Source organism: Schistocerca gregaria, chromosome 7 (assembly GCF_023897955.1).
Source record: "Schistocerca gregaria isolate iqSchGreg1 chromosome 7, iqSchGreg1.2, whole genome shotgun sequence".
NCBI classification, from domain to species: Eukaryota; Metazoa; Arthropoda; class Insecta; order Orthoptera; family Acrididae; genus Schistocerca; species Schistocerca gregaria.
The window spans coordinates 376,750,240-376,766,001 of NC_064926.1; the positions used below are offsets into that span (position 1 = coordinate 376,750,240).

Genomic DNA, 15,762 nt, shown 5'->3' on the forward strand with positions numbered 1-15,762 from the left:
GTATTCGATATTGCGAATATGAACCACCCTCTGCTGTATATTGGAATGATAATGAAAATTTGTGCCGGACCCGTACTCGAACCCGCATTTCTCGCTTTACGCGAGCGGTCGCCTTAACACCTTCGGCTATTCGTGCACGAATCGTTACGAGACTCAAACTTCAATATGTCATCGTTTATGAGTCACAACCTGCACTCGTAACTTGCATATATTCCGCCCGGCAAGGAAATACTTATTAAGAGTTTAGTGGCTGGTATGGCGAATAAATACGAAACAGCAGTACCGTACCTGTATTATTAAAAAGCACGATGCCAGTATTTCTTCGGACATGCGTGCTAATGGTAGAGGTTACGATGACTCTCTTCTGCATTATTGCGAAAAACGTTTGAAATAGTCGAATTTAAAAAATATCAAACCAAGTGTACTTGTTTGTAGTTACAAAGCTAGTATAATGAATGTCTGAGAAAGGAGGTCATGCAATGATAAATTATCTTCCACTCCTCTACTTCTAGTGGCTCTTCGAAAACGTGGCTCGCTGAAAGAATAATTTTACGTCTAGGTCGTACGATCCAGGCTTTTTGACTTTGAGACAAGAAAGCTGCATTTAATGTTTTTATGTTTCCTCAGTGATAAAATTACAACCTTCAACATGGCAGTAAGCGCCAATAATAACCACATCGCTCTATCGCCAAGAACAAATACCAACATCAGCTTAACCAGAGTAACGGGGTCCAGAAAACTGTCATCACTCGCCTGAACACGTTAGATCAAGAAGACCAGAGGTACAAGAACTGGCAGCACAGCGATGTTACAGACTATCGATTTTTGCATCCAGAGAAATTTATATGTAATTAGTTATTTCTTTTACAAATGTTTTAAAATTATCACGCAGGACAATTATAGAAATAACAATCACATCAGTAATTTCAAAAGTAATTACAATTTTGAAATAAATCGAAAAAACTAAAAATAGAAGTTATTTGAAAAATAATCAAAGCAGTAATATATATGGTAGACTTGTCGTTTGATCATAAATTTTTTTAATATTTGAATTCAGATCAAAATAAAGCTTTACTATTTGCTTACTCAAAAGATAAAATTCATCTAATTAAAATAAAAAAGTCTGTATTTCAGGTACTTCACTCATTTACTCAATCAGAGGTCGCTTAGGTAATTGCCGAATGCTGCCACACAGCCAACTGGAGGCTTTTGTAGGAAACTTCTTCATGTGGAATCTTCATTTCGTGCTCGGACTTCTTTTTGTCTCCGTCATTTTTGTTATATGACCAGTCCAGATCTACCCTCCCTCCTTTAGCACTTTGCCGATATTTGTACAGCTATCGTAATTCATTATTTTTTCTTACCCTTCATTCCATCCCAAAATTTATTCTTGTATTTTTCCGTGTATCGATGTATATAATATATATTACGTTTTTGTTCTTTCTAAATATTGATGTTTCAAATCCATACAACGATACTGGTATAATAGTTGTGCATCGCATACAACATTTTCCGTACAAAATCAATGCTGTTATCTATGTTTCTCGTATAAATATTTACAAATACACATTGCTACATTTCGTATGTTGAGAAGTGTAACATTATGGTGAATTAACGTAGATTTGATAAACGGATTACATTGCTAACTTTTAACATTATGCAAGACAACTTGTAACACAATTTCATTTCACTTCATAGTGTTGAGGAACTACTGTGCAAAAAATTTCACAGAAATTCATTTCAGTAATTGCGAAAAAGCTTACGGAAAGAATAAATGATGTGGAAGTCTATGTCTTGCCCATGGTCGACGTCTACATCCTTATTCTGTGGAACGTGAATTACGGGGACCGACTGCAGCAGATGAGAGTCCGTTCCGACAGCTGACGGTTCCGGCACGGTAGCTCAGCGTATTCGATCAGAGAAGTGGCTCCTCACTGTAATTAAAAAAACACTGAAGGAAGAGATTAGCAGAGAACTGCAACGGATGTCACGTGACGCCCACTGCCCCAAAATACAACGAACAATCACGAACAAAATACAAGAAAGTCGTCAGTGCGGCGGACTGTCATGCCAAGGGGGCCCGGGTTCGATTCTCGGCTGGGTCGGAGATTTTCTCCGCCCAGTGACTGGGTGTTGTGTTGTCTCCACCACCACCACCACCACCACCACCACCACCACCACCACATCATCCCCACTAACGCGCAAGTCACCGCAGTGGCGTCAACCCAAAATACAGTACTTTCACCAGGCGACCGATCTACCCAACGGGAGGCCCTAGTCACATATTTCATTTCAGCAGACTCAAATTCAGGCCACATGCAAGCCTACCGTCAGAGCTCCAGCGTACAGGTCGGATTAAAGTTGTTTTACAACAAATTTGATATCCTCAGATGCTGGTAAAGGTTTGTGTTATGGTTAAGGGAAAGCGGATATGGATAGCATTTTTCTTATCCGCGAAGACCGCTTCATATTGGAAGCGATATGCCCTGGTCTTCTTTGCGACCTGACTTGTCTAACCAGTTATAGGAGCACCTACAGTTCAGCGTAGACATCAAACGCGGTGCAACATTACGTTTTTTCACGCCAGCAAATTATTGCCAGGATTGAAAGAAGTACTCAGTGGCAGAAAAAGAATTCTAGGACCGACTGAAGGTGGAACCCCAGACGTCTGAATTTGTAGTGTGACACCCACCCACTCAGCTATCCCATGTGCATGATGGGTGGGCTGAATATCACAACTCCTACTTGTACTAAACCTTTCATTCTTCTCGACCTGTGGAAATGGGCAATTGCCATATCGCATGTGATGGAGGTAATTGCTTACTAATATTATTGAAATGTATGTCATAGACTGATGCACACTACTACTTCAAAGAGGTTCTAATAAATGGGATTGTAAAGAAAGAATCGGTCCTGTGTATTGTGCTCCTTGGATGGATTCTACTGTTCATTCTAAACGTATTTTCATTGTCAGTCCCCAATCTCGTAAGCGAGTAAATGAACTATAGTATCAGTACAAAACTACTCGAGCTATTCCGTACAGCCATGAACGCAATGGCGAACCCTTGCGTCGCAGTGCTCCGTAAGGAACGTCCAGAGTTCTTTTCATAAAAATTTCCGTGGTTTAATATTCTCAGTTGAACACCATCCACTCATTTAGCAGTAACTTTCCTGTTCTTGGTTTAAAGAGTGTTAGGAATTTTCTTCGCTCTTTGCGAAAGCAGTCATCCTCAAAGAATTTTACTTACGAAAACATCTCCGGTTATCAACCGAGAATCATGTCGTTGCAACATTTGGACGATGACATCAGAAGATAAAAATATACAGGAGATTTGTAGAAACGCTGCATCGAGACCTTGCGTGTCTGTCACTCCTACGATAAACCAAGAAGATTTCATCATTCAGTTCTTCTGTAATTTTTCCTTCGTCACAACTGTTACCGAGTATGACCATCTTGAAACAGCCACCCGTTATTTACTCTCATCTGTACAACTAATTATATTTTTCTGCCTTTTAGACAGTATGCCAGGACAGTTTTTATAAAACGAGTGACATTTTACAGCGACCATCGAAAACCATCTTCATAACACTATTTACGAAATGCGAGCATAAATTATCGTAGTACAGAAAAATACGCGTTACAACATTGTGAAATTACAAATAGGGAGGGAGGGATGCGTGATATTAGTGACTGGATGCTACTTGAAAAATCTCACTTCGAGTCGCTTTAATTTTCCATAGTCACAATGCCAATTTGTAGGCTGCTGCTCTTTTTCCCTCATTGAGTGATAAGATATTATTCTTAGAAGTAAAAGTGTCAAATATCGAGTATGACACACGTCAGTCGTTTTAAGAAATATCGCCTCATTATCAATACGATATAAGTTACAAGGAGCTGAAACTATTTAATGGTGTCCCATGCCAAAGTCTCTTTTCTCATCCACTGCCAGCAAAGGTGACCTCTATGGTCTAGTCATTAACGTTACTGACTACTAATGCGGAGGTCCCAGATTAGATACTTTGCGACCACTACAGATTTCTCTGTGGTGGAAAGTCCTGAAACGGGATCCGCTTTCGGGCTCGTGACGAAAAACGAGCTTGATAAAACAGGTAATCAAATTGACTGTCAAATCGGATGTCTGTGAGCCACAAGATACTTAAACGTATTTCCGGAACACTTCTGACTCAACACGGGAAGCTCTCCAAAATCTACCCAACTATACTAACAACACGATATCGTTGCTGGAATTTTCCTGAACAAGCGTCGCTGAAAACAGGGAAGCAGCGATGTGTATGACACTGATAAGCGATTCCGCAGTCAGTGTGAACAGTAGAACGGAAAGGAAGGAACCTGTGGCAAGACGAAATATCGAGTCAGCACGTGTGCAAATCCGGAGAACAAGTGCGCATCCTACACGCGAAAGACACGGATACGGGTTGAGTCCGCCGCACATGTTCAGCTTGTTAGTTGGCGAAATTCTTGATGATGTTGTTTGACGACAGTAACCGCCTTCCGAGCTTGTTAAGAAGTATTTTCTGAAAAACCTCACACTTTGTGTTAAGCGCTGTGACGTAAATTCTTGATCTAATCACGAGTTACTTTCTCAGAACACGTTTCTGTAGATGTAAAATTAGATAACATACATTACGCTTTGTAGTTTTCTGGTGAAAACCGCACCCTCAGCATTCAAAGCCGATGCAACGATCTGTATGTATAATTTTCTCAAATCAAAGAGACCAGTGCACCTGTTGCCATTTAAGGACGGTTGCGATATAAGAAATATCGCATTACGGAATGTTCCTAGTAGGACTCACTGTCTATATAAGACGTATGCGAACGAAAAGGCGATGCAGACTCATTCTCTCTCTTTGTGAAGAGAGAGCACTAAACCAGGAATATAATTTTTTCCATGGGAAAACAACGTGCTCCGTTTCTAAACTGGTACATTTTGAATAAACCGGCATTCACTCGCTTTATTATATCTTCCAATGCTAATTTCAAGCGATATTTATCATCTTCCGGCGGACATTTGTATTAGTAAGGCGCATAGAACTCTTTAGCATACTATGTTCCAGTCTTCTGTCTTTGTCCCATGCTTAGTTGTTAAAACATTGTTGCATTCGGCTGTGAAGTTTATTGTAATTGCAGCAATGATTGGATTGCTGTACGTAAATAAATTCTCCGTCAGTATAAGCACGTAATATTTGAGGGTGCAACCTCATCTTGTTAAATTACGGATTGCAGTGTGGAACAGGAAGCTGTCAGTTTCTGGAACAAATTAAAAAAAATGCAGCCATTAGTCTATTCACGACACACTTTAACACCATACAAAACAGTGAACATTCTGTTAGGCGGCCATTACCTAACGATATAAGTTTAATTATTTTTTAATTATTTTGAATATTGCTGATAAAATCAGTAATTTGATTTCGTAACTTATAATTGATTCCGCTCAGAAAGTAACGACGCCGCTTCTATACATATGTTTTAAACTTAGATTCAACACTATGCTATAATGACTGCTAAAAGCCAGTTGGTTAATTAATGCTGTTACGGCAGCAGCTGACTCGGTCCTTTACGAAACGAGCTGAACAGGATGCAATTGCTAAACAACCCGAGAGCGTGCATTTGTTGACAATGGATAAATTAGGAAGTTTTTCCTGTGCACCAGTTTATTGCACACCCTGCTGAACTATTCGGTTCAATGCTGTGACGAGTTCACTGTGTGTGTGTGTGTGTGTGTGTGTGTGTGTGTGTGTGTGTGTGTGATAGGCCCACACTGAGACATATGTGTATAAAAATAGGTGACAAAACTGGAACGCCACAGTATACCGTCGCGCCATTTCGTATAAAATGTGCTTTAACAGTGAAATTAAGGTTAAACTTTTACGGTTAGTCAGAGCCACAGGAAAGTTGGAAATCCATCTGCGGTTCATTGGAAACCCTTCTTTCGGAAAATGCACAAACTAGAGAAAATTGTCTATTTGCGATACGCTTGTCTGGCTGCGAGAGGGTATGAGCTTGTTTCGCTGAGAGAGGGTATTAGAAAGTGCTTGTCGTTTATTTTGCTTCTTTACCATTTTTTGGAATCTAGTTCGTTGTGGCTTAGCATAGGACCCAACTGTGGCTGGCAAGTAAGGATGGGAAAAACCGACGGGTTAAAACCGATACCGATATTTTAATACTGAATAACAGGTATTTTTCGGTATCTGTTTGGTCTCGGTTATAAGAGGTGTTTTTATTTTTTACTTATATTTGAGTAAAAAACCGAAATATTAATTAGCCATAACAGCAGTGATAAAATTTTTCATTTTTAAATAAACCATTAAACAAAGAGTAATTTGCATTGGTTTTGAATATTACTTTTTATAGAAAATGGGAAAAGTAATTACTGCTATTCCAGTAACAACATCGACAGAAACGGGAAACAGATACGTGACACATGAACTGATACAACGTTGCTGAGACAGTAATGTCCCTGTTGCCATGTATCGTAGTCTGGAAATATTTTTTTCGAATTGACGTAGCAGTGAGGTATAATGCTTTATTTACTCTAGAAGATTAACGGTTTGTCCGTTACTATGAAATAATAAAAGAGGAAGTAAATTATGATAACAGCAAGAAATTAAAACTTAAGAATTTATTTATAGTATAAAAATAGAATGCAGCTGAACTGCTGCCTGTGCAAATTAATTAGAAAAACAGTTCTTCAACCTTAGTTTTCACCCTTTAGCATTGGCTATTAGCAATGCCCAAACAGTGGTACGATTTCCGATTACAACATGATTTTTGAGCAGAGTTTCAAAAAATTAGAATCAATTGGAGGATACTGGTCGTTTTTTGTAGTATTCAACCACTTATCGCTTTTCGAGAAAAGCTGCGATCGATGGAAGGACTACGTTTCCTTTTATTTATCTGTTTAAATTAATATTTTGATTCTGTGTGTCTTGAAACGGAGTGATTCAAAATTTTTCGGTCTTATTCAATTTCTACATCCAATACAGGAAATAATAGAAATAAAAAACCGAAAATCGATATTTTCAAAAACCGGTTATTTTGAGCAGTTTTAACAGTCCGGTTAAACTGGCGTGGAAAAAAAATGATATAACCGAAACCTCTCATCTCTAGTTGAAAGATGACAGTCTGACGACGAGTGATCTCATGAGAAGAAATCCAGGTGCTTACTAAACAGAGCAAGTTATCGTTCAGAAAACAGTGGGCGATCACAGTTACGCCTACATTACTCTGAATTGAACCTTAGCCTCTGTATCATGTACTTCGGAATAATAAATTTCTTCTGACACATACCTTTCAAACTCGGGGTTAAATAATTCAAATGCTTGATTAACATTTTCAAATACTTCACTAACATTTTTCATCTGTCTCGCGTGTGTTGTCATGTTATTAATTCATACAATTTATCCCGCTGCCAAATGATATATTTCGCACATTTTCCCTAATAGTCATTTCTAACGTACTTTATAATTTAGGGTTGTAGATGCAATTCTTATCTTCAAAAATCGTTCAAATGGCTCTAAGCAGTATGGGACTTAACATCTGAAATCATCAGTCCCCTAGACTTCGAACTACTTAAATCTGACTAACCTAAGGATGTAACACACATCCATGCCCGAGGCAGGATTCGAACCTGCGACTGTGGCAGCAGCGCGGTTCCCGACTGAAGCGCGTAGAGCCGCTCGGTCACAGCGGCGGGTAGCAGCATCGTGGTTCCGGACTGAAGCGCCTAGAACCACTCGGTCACAGCGGCGGGTAGCAGCATCGTGGTTCCGGACTGAAGCGCCTAGAACCACTCGGCCACAGCGGCGGGTAGCAGCATCGTGGTTCCGGACTGAAGCGCCTAGAACCACTCGGCCAAAGCGGCCGGCTCTTATCTTCACTTAAGTGCCAAACAAACTTGTACACCTGCCAAATATCGTGTAGGGCTCCCGCGAGCACGGAGACGTGCCGCAACACTTCGTGGCCTGAACTTGACTAATGCCTAAAGTAGGGGACTCACAACATGAATCCTGCAGGGCTGTCCATAAATCCGTAAGAGTACGCGGGAGTGGAGATTTCTTCTGAACAGCAGGTTGAAAGGCATCCGAGATATGCCCAATAATGTTCATGTCTGGCCAGCGGAAGTGTTTAAACTTAGAATGTTCCTGGAGCCACTCTGTAGCAACTCTGGACGTGTGGGGTTTCGCATTGTTGTGCTGGAATTTTCCTTGTCCGTCCGAATACAATATGGAAGTGAATGGATGCAGGTGATCAGACAGGATGTTTACATACGTGTCTGGACGGTCAGGGGTTCCGTATCACTCCAACTGCACACGCCCCATACTATTACAGAGCCTCCCCCACAGTTCCCTGCTGACATGCATGGACCATGGATTCATGAGGTTGTCTCGAACCTGCACACGTCCATCCGCTCGATACAATTTGAAACTAGACTCGTCCGACCAGGCAACATGTCACCAATCATCAACAGCCCAGTGTCCCTTGTTGAGGGGCCCAGGTAAGGCCTAAGGCTTTGTGCCGTGCAGTCATCATCGGTACAGGAGTGGGCCTTCGGCTCCGAAACCCCACATCGATGATGTTTCGTTGAATGGTTCCACGCTGACACCTGTTGATGGCCCAGCATTGAAATCTGCACCAAATTTGTGGAATAGTTGCGATCGTTTTCTGGCCACAGCGATGTGGGAGATTTCATGTTTTACCGGAATCTTGATATTTACGGTACAATCTTGAAATGCTCGTACGGGGAAATTACCATTTCATCGCTACCACGGAGATGCTGTGTACCATCGCTTGTGCTCCGACTATAACACCATGTTCAAACGCACTGAAATCTTGGTAACCTACCATTGTAGCAGCAGTTACCGATCTGTCAACTGCGCCCAACACTTGCCTTATATAGGCGTTGCCGACCGCAGTGCCGTATCTGCCTGTTTACATCTCTCTGTATTTGAATACGCATGCCTACGCCAGTTTCTTTGGCGCTTCAGTGTGTGTGTGTGTGTGTGTGTGTGTGTGTGTGTGTGTGTGTGTGTGTTATTTTTTTTATCGCTTTTGGGCTTGTCCGTCTTACAGACTTATATGTAGCATATGTTCGCCGTCGGCAGCATTCACTCCATATTTAAGTGAACCCAACTTTATCGGTGGATCATCCGTTTCAAATTTCGCACTATAACGGATTATCGAAATTACAAAGTGATTTCAGAAAAGTAATAATACATTATAGAGACGATAGGAAATAGTAATTTGGTGCGTATAATGCATACATTGGATTCATTAACAATCAAAAATAAAAAAAAACAAGGCGATCTAACGTAACTCTTACCCATTCTGTTGCGACAGTCATTATTTCAATTTGGACGGTTACGCTAAATCAAACTAAAGCTGTCACTCCGGTACAGAACAGTATGTCTCTTCAACCAAGATCTCGAGTGGAGATACCATCATACGCGCACCTTATTTTTCATTAAACCAAAATTTCACAATAGCACCGGCCGTGTCGCAGTCGTAGCATCGGTTCCCGCCAGATCACTGAAGTAAAGCACTTTCGGGCTTGGCTAGCACTGAAATGACTGACTATTCAGGCCAATTGGAGAGCTGCTCGAGTTAAAAGTGGCGGCTTCCGTCAGGAAAACTGACAACAACCGGGTGAGCCGTTGGCCGACCACTTGCCGCTCCAATTCCGCATCCAGAGACCCCTTGGTCTGAGGATGACACGGCGGTCGGTCGGTACCGTTGGGCCTTCCGAGGCCTTTTAGCATGGAGAAAGTGTCACAATATTCGAGTCCTGAAGTCTTCTCTTTTTACCCAAATTTGTCCCAGAATTTTTCCTTTCACATAGTAACGATGGATGCCTGCACTGGTGTAGTCACGCAGTCAATGCGTAGCCCATTTTGCAGAATGACTGGCGAAATATCTAACTGAGAGAGCTGGGATTATTTCTCAGCTCTCGGGTTCGATCAACTGTGCAGATCCACCTAGACGGGGTACGAATGACACAGCTTCAAAAAATTCACCGTTTCCTTTACGATATTGTAATGGACAATGCCTGTTCATCTGTTCCTCATACAGATTTCTTTAATTAGTTTCAGCTGCGTATTAATGAAATCTTTGTAATTTAGATAAATATGGAACTTATTCGTCACAGTTTTAAATACAATCAACAACAATTCGTATAACATTTGGTCATTTCCCATAAGAAAAAAAACTTGCAGAACTATTACGTAGAAGTAAAACCTTGGACCAGATATGAATATACTTCTTTCAATGTTTAAAACCACGTCATGTTTCAGTTAATACTCGAACTTTCGAAGATTATTCGCCTCCTTCATAGTCTAAAGAAGAGCTAGCTGTCTCATTTCAAACTCTTTTCTTTTAAAAACTGTCACAGATTTTTAGCAATAAGTATCACTATTCAAAAGGAGCACGACAATAAGGCACATTCGCCAAACATTTAAACGTTCTTTCGTTGCTCGTCTCACTTACAATATCGTACTTAATACACAGCACACGCGTGGTACCAAATGAGTGAATCAGGTTGCAGCAAACCTTACTCTGTGTAAGCGATCAAGGAAAGTTTTACAAATGGTAGCTTACAGGGGAAAAAGTCTATGGGCATTGAGGAAAAATATCTTCGTGTTGTTTCACAGGTAACAAGTAAATCGCTTTCATTCAACACTCTTCGTTGTAACAGCAACCAACTGTTGTTATAGCCAACTAGGCGATTTCCTGAGCAACGATACGTGCCTCGGAAAGAACGTTTGCATTGTGGTCACTCTGCAGCAAACGAACCAGTGTAAAAAAATCTATGAATGAAATGCTTATTCATGAAATGCTACTAGTATTTTTCTGCATCGTTGGATGGTGGACTGCATTTACAGACATACTGCTACATAATTCTGGCGTTGTCAGGTGCAGATCTGTAGAATATTACTAAATGTACTAACATCATGATATCATCACTCCATAGCAAGAATTGGTTTCTGTGTGCGCCGATGAACCGAAAATTCTGTTGGTTGCTACTTGCAAAGACGCCACACACCAACCACATTTTTCTATTCTTTTGTATTTATTGTACATAAAGTTAAGAGGTCGAACATCAATCCATCAAACATGTTCGTCTCAGGAAAATTGACTTTGAGGAATTCCGAGAGTGTTTAATTCACTAAAATTTTTAAACAGACTACGTTTTTCTGTGGTAGAATGCTTTCCTGTCACGTGGGCGGCCCGGGTTCGATACCAGGTTGAGGCAAGTTTTTGTTGACGTTCATGGTGAGCATTCCTGGGATTACATTTCAGCAAGATAAACACGCGATCTAGTGTGCGAGAGTTTGTACTGCTTGTCTTCGTACTTCCAAATACTCTCCTCAATTGACAACATTTGGAGCATTACGGGAAATGCCCTCCAACCAGTTCAGTTTTTGGACGATTTAACACTCCAGTTGGACAGAATTTGACACGATATCCCTTAGGAGGACATCCAACAACTCTGTCAATCAGTGCCAAGCCGAATAAATGATTTCATAACGGCCAGATGTGGACCAACGTCCTATAGACTTGCTCAATTTGTGAAGCTCTTTATTTTGAAGAAATCATCCAATTTTTCTGAAATTTGTAATCATTTGTTTGTCGGTGCTTGTACACCATTTCAACTGATCTCTTGCCATCTAAGATAATTCCTTCATGGTGGGGCGTTTGTGTGCTACCACAACGAAAATTAACATTACCAGATTCATTTATATTTTTGATGATAAAGGCTGAAGGCAGCAGCGAGAGCAATGCTATACAAATATTCGTACAACATATATCTATAGCCATATCGGTGCCAGCTTGTAATTTTCGATAACCCATTGAATTGTTCTTGGCCTAAGGCTGCGTCAAAGTAGGTTAGGGTTTAAAGTTGGATTCTTAGTCTCCAGCTTCTGCAAAACACAATGTATTTCTTTTTTCTGTTTAGCCGAACATGTTTCGAAACCTTTGTGTTATCTGTGATGAGTCTCGATTTATTTTTGTGAAATTATTATACAAAGTTCGTGGTTGTTTTTATCTTTTAGGTCTAAAAATTATGGCATGTGAAATTTTTATTTTGTTTTGATTGCTCACCTGAAACTACTTTAACTCTGAAGTTGGAGTGCACTTTTTAATGGCTTGACAGAATGTAATCCGCAAAGTATTCGGACAAATTTGGTTAAAGAGTTGTTATTTCTCAGTACCTGTTTCGAGAGTAGTAAATTGGTGTATGTTTCCGTCGTATTGTACATATTTGGTGCGTTTCTCTCATTGGTAGGTAATTGCAAACACCGTTTTACACGCCTTTTGCACTTTACTCTCAGCTCGTATTACACGTTTCCATATGCAAAAACGAGAGTTGGGAGAAAGCTTACTTATCTTACTCATCGAGAGAAGAATTTTGTTATTGTCCGGTGATGTGTTTATTTTGATTGTTTGGTCAGTCTCTCTCTCTCTCTCTCTCTCTCTCTCTCTCTCTCTCTCTCTCTCTCTCTCTCTCTCTCTCTCTCTCTCTCTCTATATATATATATATATATATATATATATATATATATATATATATATATATATATATATGGTGGGGGGGGCTCAGAGAGAGGGGAGGAGGGAAGGGGGGACTGAGAGGAAGATGTTATTAGACGTTTGATGTACTATGTTTCCTCTGAGGAAGTGTTTTGTATAATTCATTAAGTGTTGCAGATAGTGTTTTCTTCTTTAATGTTGTGTACCCGTTCGACGCTTTTTTCCTTGAGTCACTGCTTTTTATACGCTGACAACTTCCTCTATTGTGAGTTTTTTTAGGACCCATTACTTTCTCTGAGGACCTAACACGTCAGTTTCAATATAAGCCCAGTGTGATTGGCGGTTTTCCTCTGTGAAATGACATGCAAAAGTAGAGTGTGTACTGTCAAATTTATTCCGCAAACACGGAGAAAATTGGAGTTTACAGTCACATTATGGCGACTGTCGAGGATTACGTATTGTGTGAGGAATCTATCAGCAGACGATTCAGTATGTTTGTGCAACACAGGTCTTTTGCTTGGATACTACTGACAATGAGTGCTTTACATCCCTCTCTCGGAGGCTATTTTAAACTGTTGTCACAGCCACTCATATAATCGAGAGATAGTTACGTTTAGTGAAGCTTTGGTAACCTCGCTAGCCGAAACGAGGCGTATCGCGAAACTGTTTCCTTGCCGAGAGAATTTTCCACCGCCACGGAGGACCGTCATGTAGCCACGAGCTCGGTCTCATCAACGAACTGCCCACCAAGAACTTTCTCGACTAGTTAAAGCAAATACAGCGGCGGAATTGTTCCTTCGAAACGAGGGCCGTCCAGTGGTCTAATTAATTTGAGAGCAGTCGGAACGCCGGGGGAATCCCAGAAGCCCAACGGTCATCAGGCGTACCACAGGCAATGTCGAAATGCTACTCCTGGTTTCTGCTACGCGCTTCGTACACGACCTTTCCAATTAACCGGCACTGAGCTATTAAAAATGTCCTCTTCCTGTACTCATCTCATGATTTAGTTGGCACTATAGCATCATACGCGCTACTGCCTCGCCTCCGAAGAACTACGAAATACTGGCACGAAAGCTTGAGCGATAGTAACGGTAAATAGTATCAGAGACGACATAATTTTTTTTTTTACAATTCCAAACAGCATTCTATCTTTGAGAACTGGTTATTAAGAATATCTTGCAGAAGAGAATGGTAGCGCCATTTCAATATCTCTCATGGAATTTCATCATGGCGATAAAAGGCAAAGCACGATTTCTCATCATTACATGCAGAGCAATCTGTTATCAAACTTACCAACATGAAACAGAGTTAGTACTCTTAACCTCAAATCATCTCCTCAATGCATTGGCAGAAAGTTGCATACATTTTGCAACAGAAACTGAGCTTTATTTTTAAAATTTTCAAACAAAACAGCTTCTCAAAACGCTTCTTTAATAATTCCACCGACCACATACTATTTATACACTGTTGCAGTGCCTGTGTTATACTGACTACAACGCAAATTTCCTTTGGACATGACGACAATGAAAACTGGTGCAGTACCGGGACTTGAACCCGGAATTCCCGCTTACCGCGAACTGCTATCTGAGCACGAATCACGGCCAGAATCTTAACTTCGGTATGTCGTCAACCCTGTGTCTACAACCTGTATTCGTTTATCCTTTATGTACATTCCCGTGCAGGGGAAATATTTTAACTGAAAGTCGCTTGCCCGGTGTAGGCGGATAAGTACGATATTGCAGTACCTATGTTATTCCGGAGTACGATGCAGTGTGCTCTCGAATATGCAGTCCCACTGGAGTCCAAAATAAGCTGGGTTACTGTTCACGAGCCACTGAAAATATGGCTGAAGATTCTGAATCCCACACCTGTCGTTCGAAATGTTTGCCATAGTTTATAAACTACAGCAGGGACACTTCCAACATCCTAGACGCATATGCCTGAGTTTGTCGTTTCCCCAAGATGCCAATGGTCTTCCGTCGTGGTTCTTCTGTGATAGATGCCTTGACGCGGTTCAGCTACTTTGATTAGCATATCTGCATCGGTGTGTCCGTCTATGAAGCTAACCATGTTTTCGCAAATAAAAGGTAGTTGTTAAGACAGCGAATGTCAAATTATAGTCAGGAACAGCCTAAACGAAATTTTATGATTTGTGTGGCGTGCTGTGTTTCGAACGCATTGAGAGATGGAAATTTACAGTGTTTTATGAAAACATTTATACTCAAAACTATGTTATCACTCATGTTTTTCTGTTTTAAAGTTAAACTGCTAGGATAGCCAACTTTTTGGAATGTTAGTCTACAAGGTGTAACTTGTTTCATTGATTTCAAACAAATAAGTAAAATGTTACTACTAAGAATGTTCCAATGTATCGTGTGCTTCCTCAAAATCCACGCACGAGATGCGTGAGAAAAGTAATGAGATTGATTTGCTTGTTCATCAGAGTTATTATTTTTTTCAGACAACAATATTTTTCCCTTCAAAGTACACTACTGGCCATTAAAATTGCTACACCACGAAGATGACGTGCTGCAGACGCGAAATTTAACCGACAGGAAGAAGATGCTATGATAAGCAAATGATTACCTTTTCAGAGCATTCACACAAGGTTGGCGCCGATGGCCACACCTACAACGTGCTGACATGAGGAAAGTTTCCAACCAATTTCTCATACACAAACAGCTGTTGACCGGCGTTGCCCGGTGAAACGTTCTTGTGATGCCTCGTGTGAGGAGGAGAAATGCGTACCATCACGTTTCCGAATTGTAACCAATCGCGACTGCGGTTTGTCGTATGGCGACATTGCTGCTCGCGTTGGTCGAGACCCAATGACTGTTAGCTGAATATGGAATCGATGGGTAATACGGAACGCCGTGCTGGATCCCACGGCATCGTATCACTAGCAGTCGAGATGACAGGCATCTTATCCGCATGGCTGTAACGGATAGTGCAGCTACGTCTCGATCCCTGAGTCAACAGATGGGGACGTTTGCAAGACAACAACCTTCAGCACGAACAGTTTGACGACGTTTGCAGCAGCATGGACTATCAGCTCGGAGGCCATGGCTGCGGTTACCCCTGACGCTGCATCACAGACGGGAGCGCCTGCGATGGTGTACTCAACGACGAACCTGGATGCACGAATGGCAAAACGTCATTTTTTCGGATGAATCCAGGTTCTGTTTACAGCATCATGATGGTCGCATCCGTCTTTG

The 15,762-nt window shown here is 41.0% G+C and overlaps 1 protein-coding gene across 3 annotated transcripts in view; it reads left to right on the forward strand.

The window, feature by feature from the left end:
* LOC126282165 (leucine-rich repeat-containing protein 24-like) overlaps nucleotides 1-15,762 on the forward strand; it is a 341,384-nt gene that overhangs the window by 276,868 nt on the left and 48,754 nt on the right. The gene's annotated exons all lie outside the window — the stretch shown is intronic.